The sequence below is a fragment of the Lactuca serriola genome, chromosome 4, assembly GCF_051521515.1.
Source record: "Lactuca serriola cultivar US96UC23 chromosome 4, Lser_US96UC23_V15, whole genome shotgun sequence".
NCBI classification, from domain to species: Eukaryota; Viridiplantae; Streptophyta; class Magnoliopsida; order Asterales; family Asteraceae; genus Lactuca; species Lactuca serriola.
Genome location: NC_136411.1, coordinates 284,655,830 through 284,664,641, shown reverse-complemented (window position 1 = coordinate 284,664,641; position 8,812 = coordinate 284,655,830). Strand labels below are relative to the sequence as shown.

At 40.8% G+C, this 8,812-nt stretch overlaps 1 non-coding gene across 1 annotated transcript; it reads left to right on the top strand.

Moving 5' to 3' along the window:
• Positions 1 to 4,972: 4,972 nt before the first annotated feature.
• Positions 4,973 to 5,079, top strand: LOC145103461 (small nucleolar RNA R71). The gene has a single exon (XR_013706553.1). It is a non-coding gene; the product is annotated as a small nucleolar RNA R71 (small nucleolar RNA).
• Positions 5,080 to 8,812: the final 3,733 nt, after the last annotated feature.

Below are 8,812 nucleotides of genomic sequence, written 5' to 3'. Positions count from 1 at the left end.
AAGATAGCTATTTCATTTCATTCAAGAATCATCTCTTAATTCATTCAAACTTATGATCTAGCACCTTAGAAGCATCCAAGTTCGAGATCTTCCAAGAAAGGTTGCTAGGATCGAATTCTTCTCATCTTTTCCTTCCAAAACCAAAACCACACCAAGGTGAGTTTCATACCCCTTCTTTTCGGTTTTTATGAGTTTTTATGGGGGAGAATACAAGTAAATGTGTAGATCTATGTGTAATTGTATGCTATGTGTGATTTGATGCATGTATGTGTGTGATATCTTGTGTTTGTGATGAATATGTTATTCAACAAGTGTGTAAAACCGAGATCTAAAACATGGGGAAGGAAATAAACATAACCTAAACTATTTTATACTAATCAATTCAAGAAAAATAGTTTATATGGTTAGGTTGAACATACTTGAACATAAAACTCATTTTTGGGCTTACATTGTTAAAAATACAAAACTAAGGGCCCAAACCGACAAATTATAGTTTCTGGAGGGTCAAAACAGTCCAAATAGTTTCCATAATAATTTATCTGAAACAAAACATTTTTGAAGGACTAAAAATGTAAATCTTACACTTAATGGGCTAAACTTGGGCTTTTCGGCCCAATAAGCCTCAATATGCGAGATTTTCAAGTTTGAGGGGCTGAAAAGGAAGTTTTCTATAAAACAGGGAATTTGAAGTGTATTAAAACTATTTCAATGGTCAAAATGCTTTTCAAATTCAAAAAGGACCAAAAATGTAAATTTTTTCTCTTTTGGACCAAAACTGTAAAATTTGCGAAATTGAGGGATTTAACCGAGAAAACATTATTCTGAAAGGACTAAATCTGTTTACAAAACAAAATATGGTTAAAAATGTCTTTTCAACAAGTTATGATACTAAAGTGTCAAGAAAAATGATTTAAGGACTAAAATGGAAATTCTTTTATATAAAGGAGTAAAAGTGTTAACTTTATAAAAGAAGGGTTGTGAAAAGGTAAATTTTTTACTTTTAAACAAACAAATCCCTTAAGACAAAATACGAGATCCACGACTACCGACGAAACGTAATAACAATTACACTTCCAACAACCAATATCGTTACCAAACAAATTGATTCGGTCTCAAATCAATAACAAAACAAAAATCAAATAACCGTAGTACTTCAATAAACACGCGACAATTACGAGGAGTCAATATTCAATCTTTGGGCTTGAAAGTTTCAAATCGTTCTTGTTGGGCCTTGCTAGCCCAATAACATGATCTTTGGGCCCGAAGGGGACACACTTACATGTTAATGGGCCTTCTATGACCTAATTCCATGTAAAAGGACTTTCAATAGCTCTATTGTGCTGTTGGGCCCCAAGGGTCCATTAGTACTGCTAGCGAAGTTGAGAAGTCAAATGCGAGTCAGGCCAAGTGCCTTTCACATTCCCGATAGCCTTGAATGACTTATGGAAATAAAGGAGGCTTCTTACCCTCCTTTCTCCTCGGTTGTGGGGCTATGAGAAACCGAGTAAGTAGATTCGTGACGTTAAACAAGAGAAGTCAGGGTGGTTGGATTATGTGAGTAGTATGGACGACGCCTCAAGGATCGTTCATAATTTGTAGTTACAAACTAGTCATTTTCAATAATGCGTGATTGTAACAACTCACAACCCTTAATTAATCCAATGTCACCTGGGAAATCAAAAACAATCGTCGTATCGGTATAACAATAAACAAGTCATGTAATTTACGCATTGGGAAAACATCGGGTTTTCCCGGGGAGTTCAACACTTTTACCTACGTGATGTATACAAAGTTCAACAATTATACATGTTTTCAAAATCGACAAGCATACTTACGGATCTTCACACTTTTTATAAACAATACTCTTCACACTTGTTAGCTTTAGATCCAAGTTGGACAAACAATCTTCAAAAGAGGACCTGAAAACCGAGAAGTCATCCATAAAAACCTCCATAAACTTCTCGATCATATCATGAAAGATAGCCATCATGCACCTTTGGAAAGTAGTTGGTGCATTGCATAACCAAAATGGCATGCGTCTATATGCAAATGTTCCACTCGGGCATGTAAAAGTAGTCTTCTCTTGGTCTTGTGGGTCGATTGAAATTTGAAAGTACCCTGAAAAACCATCGAGAAAACAATAATATAGATGACCGGAAAGCCTCTCGAGCATTTGGTCGATAAATGGCAATGGAAAATGATCCTTGCATGTAGCCTCATTTAGTTTCCTATAGTCGACGCAAACACGCCACCCGGTTACCGTCCTCGTTGGAATTAATTCGTTATTTTCATTAGCCACTACCGCCATACCTCCTTTCTTTGGAACCACTTGAACCAGACTCACCCATGGGCTTTCGGAGATCGAATAAATGATTCCGGCATCTAGTAGTTTCACCACCTCCTTTTTCACAACTTCTTGCATGTTCTGGTTGAGTCTTCTTTAGCGTTGTACTACAGCTTTGATCCATCTTCTAAGTTGATTTTGTGGGAACAATAGGCCGGACTAAGTCCCTTGATGTCGGTTATCTTCCATGCTATAGCACCTCGCCTCTTCTTTAGTACACCCACAAGGCTTTCTTTCTCATGTTTGGCCAAATCAACAGCTATAATTACAGGTTTTTGCTGGCCATCTTCAAGAAATGCGTACTCTAAGTGATCTGGTAGTGTTTTAAGCTCAATTTTTGTGTTCTGAATGCTGAACATGTCAAGTCCATCCAGGGAACTCGTCGAGTCCGTGGTAATATTCATGACTGTTTGGGGTTCTTTGAATGGACTCGCCGAGTCGGGCGAGGCTACTTGGCGAGTCGAATCTTCTGCATTTCTGATCAGATCGTTATAATCAGCTTCCTCGAGCAGTCTCTCTATTTCCAGCAGGTCCCGTTCAGCAGCAAATTCTTCTTCAAATGTGACGGTTTACTTATTTGGCTCATCTTCATTCCAATCTTCTAATAATTCTTCAAACATGTCAATCGAAAATGCCGTGTCATCACTACTCCTTGCATATTTCATGGCTTGATCAACTCCAAGAGTGATTGATTCGTCTCCTACCCGAAGGGTAAGTTTAGAATCTCGCATGTCGACGATAGCACTTGCTGTATTGAGAAAAGGTCTTCTGAGTATGATCGGAACTTGGGGATCCACTTCCATGTGTAAAACTATAAAGTCCACGGGGAACACGAACTTATCCACTTTCACCAAGAGATCTTCACATATTCCCCTAGGGAATGTAACCGTCTTGTTTGCTAGGTGAATTGCCATACGAATGGGCCTTGGCTCATCTTCATTCCAATCTTCTAATAATTCTTCAAACATGTCAATCGAAAATGCCGTGTCATCACTACTCCTTGCATATTTCATGGCTTGATCAACTCCAAGAGTGACTGATTCGTCTCCTACCCGAAGGGTAAGTTTAGAATCTCGCATGTCGACGATAGCACTTGCTGTATTGAGAAAAGGTCTTTTGAGTATGATCAGAACTTGGGGATCCACTTCCATGTGTAAAACTATAAAGTCCACGGGGAACACGAACTTATCCACTTTCACCAAGAGATCTTCACATATTCCCCTAGGGAATGTAACCGTCTTGTTTGCTAGGTGAATTGCCATACGAATGGGCCTTGGCTCTGGAAGGTCTAACTTTTTGAAAAATGAGTAAGGCATGAGGTTTACACATGCCCCCCGAGTCAGCCAATGCATAAATGGTAGCTAAGTTTCCAAATTGGCAGGGCAATGCCAAGCTTCCCGGATCACCTTTCTTCTTAGGGATTTTGTTCAACATAGTAGCTGAGCAGTTTTCGTTTAGGACCAACTTCTTTACTTCTTCCATCTTTTTCCTATTGGTTAGCAGCTCTTTGAGGAATTTTGCATATTTTGGCATTTGTGCAACCACTTCTATGAATGGCATGTTGATCTGAAGAGCTTTTATGTGTTCTAGAAACTTCTGGTAGTCTACTTCATTTTTTTCTTGTCTAGCTCGAGCTGGACAGGGAAGTGGAGGCTGATATGATTTAACCGGAGGCAAGTTTTTTTGTTCAGCTGGGGGACTCGTCGAATCCATTTCTTCGACTCGGCGAATCGAGTCGGGATTCTGTGTTTCTGCATGCTCTTCTTTATGCTCTTGCACTAGTTTAGGATCTTCATGCTGAATAGGAGTCAGAGGGGTTATAATCTTCCCACTCCTAGTTGTGACTATATTTATATGTGCATCTTTCGGGTTACTTTTGGTATTGCTTGGAAGTCCACCCGGTCTTCTCTCATTCACTTGTTGTGCAAATTTCCCAGCTGTTTTTCTATGTTAAGAATAGATGCTTGCTGATTCCTAAGCAAAGCTTGTTGATCTTTCATCATAAGTTGGTGTTCTCTCAACATATTTTGTTGATCTTTAAGTGTAGCATTGGTATCATTGTGTCTTTTCTCGGATACGGCTACGAATCTTGTAAGCATGTCTTCCAAATCTGTTTTCTTTTCATGTACCGATTCCTCCTTTTGGTAAAAACCTCTATCTTTTTGCTTATACTTTTCTTCCCTTGTCTTTTTGTACTCATCATATGGTAGCCATTCTTTCCTCGGTTTTCGCCAATTATCATCAAATCTATCACCACTTGAATAACATACTTGTACCTTCCGGTTCCCATTCTCATCAAGATCACAATCTTTTGTAAGGTGAGGTCCTCTACAGTTTTCACATCCTACCCTAATAGCATGGATGGATTGGTCCATCTTAGTCATTCTTCGGTCCATGCTTTCAAACTTTACCATCATTGCTGCCATATCACCGTTAATGGAATTTACTGCCCCTCTAGTCAAGTCATTCCTTGGGTTATGGTATTCTCTAGAGTGCTTAGAGAATTCTTCAATTAGTTCTTTGATCACCGGGGGTGGATTCTTTGTGAGGGGTCCTTGCGAGTCAAGGAGCTTCCTAGTTGTTACATTGACTCCATCATAGGAAATGGAGACTTCTTGTTGACTATTAAAATCATGATGTGGGCAGTTTCTGAGTTGACCTTTGTATCTCTCCCATGCCTCGTATAAGGACTCTCCAGCTTGTTGCTCAAATTTACCAATTGCTCTCTTCAGTTTGGCTATCTTTGAAGGAGGACAGAACTGATCAATGAATTCTTCCTTCATTTTGGCCCATGTAGTAATGGATCCTGGTGGTAGTGATTTTAGCCAATCCTTTGCAGCACCCTTGAATGTGACTGGAAGCATACGAAGCAGCATGGTTTCACGAGGAACATTTGGAACATTAAAATAATTAGCAACATCATTGACCTCATCCAAATGCTTGTAAGCGTCTTCGTGATCTTTCCCATAGAAAGGGATTTCCTTAAGTTGAGCAAGTATGTGGCCTTTAGTTCGAAAGTGGCAGTAGCGGGAATGATGGGTTGCACAAGTCCCAGGCTGGTATCATCTCGTATCCTCTTATTCCATTCTCCCAGGGGAACTTCATCGATGTTAGCCATGGGGTTAATGGGTTCGTCTTCAAATTCACTTTCTTCTTCGGATTTGGAGTCGTAATTGTACTCAATCTCAGTTTCTTTTGTATTATCTTCAAAACTCTCTAATTTATTTCCTTCACTTTGTTGACTGCTGGCCTCACCTTCTTTCTTGTCCTTTTTCTTCCCAAAAACTGATTTGAGGTCTTTGAATGGTGATTTATTCGGCGGGTGATTGTCTTAAATTACTTTATCTTTATTTCTTCTAAGTACGGATTCCGAGTCTTCAAATGGAGGGACCAAAGGTGTGTTGGATCCTCGGGTCATGTAAACCTGAAATCAAAACAAGAAAAACGCGTAAAAAGAACAAAAATAAAATAAACACGAAATTGTGTAACATCGATGGACTCGCCGAGTTGCTTCGATTGCACTCGGCGAGTTCAGAGCATAAATGAAAAAAATTATATACTAACTCCTAAAAACAGAAAATTAACTAAGCTTATCCTAATTACTAAATTACCTAAGAAATAACTTTGTGCAAGATAAATCTCACACAAAGGATCGATAAAACTAGAGATTAGAATTAATTTTTGAACCCTTCCCCGATAACGGCTCCAAAAACTTGATGTGTGTAAACTCAACTAGTTTTAAACCTACTTTTGATTATATAATTAACACATGAAGGCAGTGGACCTGTCAATTGTGGTATGACTAAATAAGTAGGGTATCGAACTCAGGGAACGGAAAATTAAAACTAATATCTAATATTTTCTAAAAGACAAGTAATAAAAATAAGGTTTTCTCTAGTTTTACAAGACTAGAAACTTCAACTAAAACTTAACTAAAGCCAGAAAGAGACCTCATTTGGATTTGTGGCTGCTATTTATAAATATCTCAAAACAGGGGCTACTCGTCGAGTAGCCTACCGACTTGCCGAGTCCCTTCGTTGAATCCGTATGCGGCAAGGACTTCTCGTAACTCTTCGTGAATCTTCGTATGTACTCGTCGAGTAGTCGTATCTACTCGTCGAGTAGCTTCAGAATTAAGCATCTTTCTTCTTTCTTCCATTCCCGAGCTTCCTTTCTAGATTGAAAATACAATTTGAACATTATTAGGTACCCTTTGTCCATAAAATGTAAACAATTAGCTAATAAATGATATAAATCTGTACTAAAAATATAGCTAAGTATGTAAATATCACCCTCAATCCAATCAGCCACTGGGTCTACCTTCCATTCCTGACGAGAATGTGAACTCATCCTAAATTCATACTTCCTTCTATTCCTGAACCCTTGGAGAACTCTCCCCCACTTTGGTTCAACTAACATCTTATAGCACAGCTGGCTAGAAGGATCCCCAATCCTTCGTATCATCCAATGATCAATCTTGCTGGAAACCAACGCTTATCATTGTTAGTGTTTCCAAAACCAACCGACACTAAAGCAGTAAGTCCCTTAAAGACTTTTAGAACACTTCTGAGTTCCAATCACACTTGTTACAGCTACCGCATCCTGAGAACCCACTTTATACAGAGACGTCCCCTCACTATTACCCTAAGACTCATGGTATGCAGATGGCATATAATCCGAACGTAAACAGGAAGTATAATCCCAAGATACAACTACTCATATGGATGCAAGAAAATAACAATAAAATCATAAACAAAAATTGATAGAAAAGCAAAAGATACGCACCTGCAACATCAGAAGCTGCTCGTGTCTCCTCTGTAATCAACTGGAAATCCCTGCTCCTTGCCGCAGGAGCCTCTGCTTGGCCCTGACAACCGTCTGTGATCCTCAATGTCACAGGGGCAGGTACCATCACCTTTCCAGCTGTAGCCAAACTCGGAAATTGGGCCTTCTTGTGGCCCTGCTAACTGCAATAGAAACAGATCAGATATGATCCCTGGGTGATGGTAGCAGTACAATCCCTGCTATAATGACCGATTCGGCCGTACTTGAGGCAACCTGAATCACCACTACTACCGCTCCTACACGCACCCTCGTGTGTCCTTCCGCACTTGCCACAACGGCTACGGTCCTGATGACCTCTCGATCTAGAATCTGATGTCTTGGGCCTCTTGCCCGATCTCGTGGATGCCTGAACCTCGTCCGACTTCCTTTTCCTTTTCGCCTCTAAGTCGATCTCCCTCTCCCTAGATCGAGCGATCATATCCTCCAGCTTCTTGCAGCTGGACCGGATCACGAACTATCTAATGTTGCTCCTCAGCATCTCGTGGTATCGAGCCTTTTTTATCTCCTCGTTCGCCACATACTATGGAAGAAGAAGGGCTCTCTCCTTGAACTTGGCGGTGATCTCCGCCACTGTCTCCGTAGTCTGCTGGAGGTCTTGGAACTCTCGTGCTAACTCCTGCACCTCAATAACCGGTGAAAACTCAGCCCTAAACCTGGCCAAGAAGTCACTCCATGTCATCGTGTCCAATGCGTCATCATTTCCAATAGCACGTCCAACCTCCTCCCACCGATCACACGGTTTGTCCTTCAGAATACAGGAGGCAAGTCGTACCTTGTCCCCCTCGGGACACCGGCTAGAACGGAAGGCGTTGGCGACATCTGCCAACCACTGTCTACTTGCAATGAGGTCCTTAGCCCCATGATAGTCTAGAGCTCCACAGGCTCTGAACTCCCTGAACTTCAATGTGCATGCCCCTATCATGGCCGCCATCTCGGTGCGGAACGCAGCCAACCTCTCATCCAAAATCTTCGTAATTCCCTCCTTGACCGTACCAAATATCACAGTAGTTTGGTCTAAAATCTTGCGCGTAATCTCAGCTAAAATAAACTCTCTCGTCTGCTCATCCAGCTGCTCGGCTATAGAGGCCAAGCCTGATCCCTCACCGACACCTGAACTGCCCACTGGTTTACCACGTAGCGTCACCATGTTGCAACATATCATAATAACCATCAGAATACTCATCACTATCAAGGGATCACACACACACTACAAGTTTCCTGGTTTTATCTCAGCCCTCCTTGACTTGAGTACGAACCCTTTGCTTTCAGTAGTACGGTCCCATACTACCTTCCACATCTATCCGTACTTTCCACAAGGATTGCCTCGACTCCACCAAGTCCCTTCTCACTACTACTGCTCCTAGCACTAATCTCATCCTTGGATTATCCTAGGGTAATCTCCATCCCACTCTCGACCATCAGCTGCATAAGAAGTCCCTGTTATCTCCCCCTAACTAGCTCGCAAATACCATTACATATCACTAAGATTAGATAATTCTTCGAATGAGAGATCCTACTCTACAATGGTTGGACTCAGACAAGAGCTGCGAAATAGAGCTAGACCTAACCTTCTGAAATTATTTAGTCCGTGCAATATGTAACTTAACATATTCGTTTACTAGT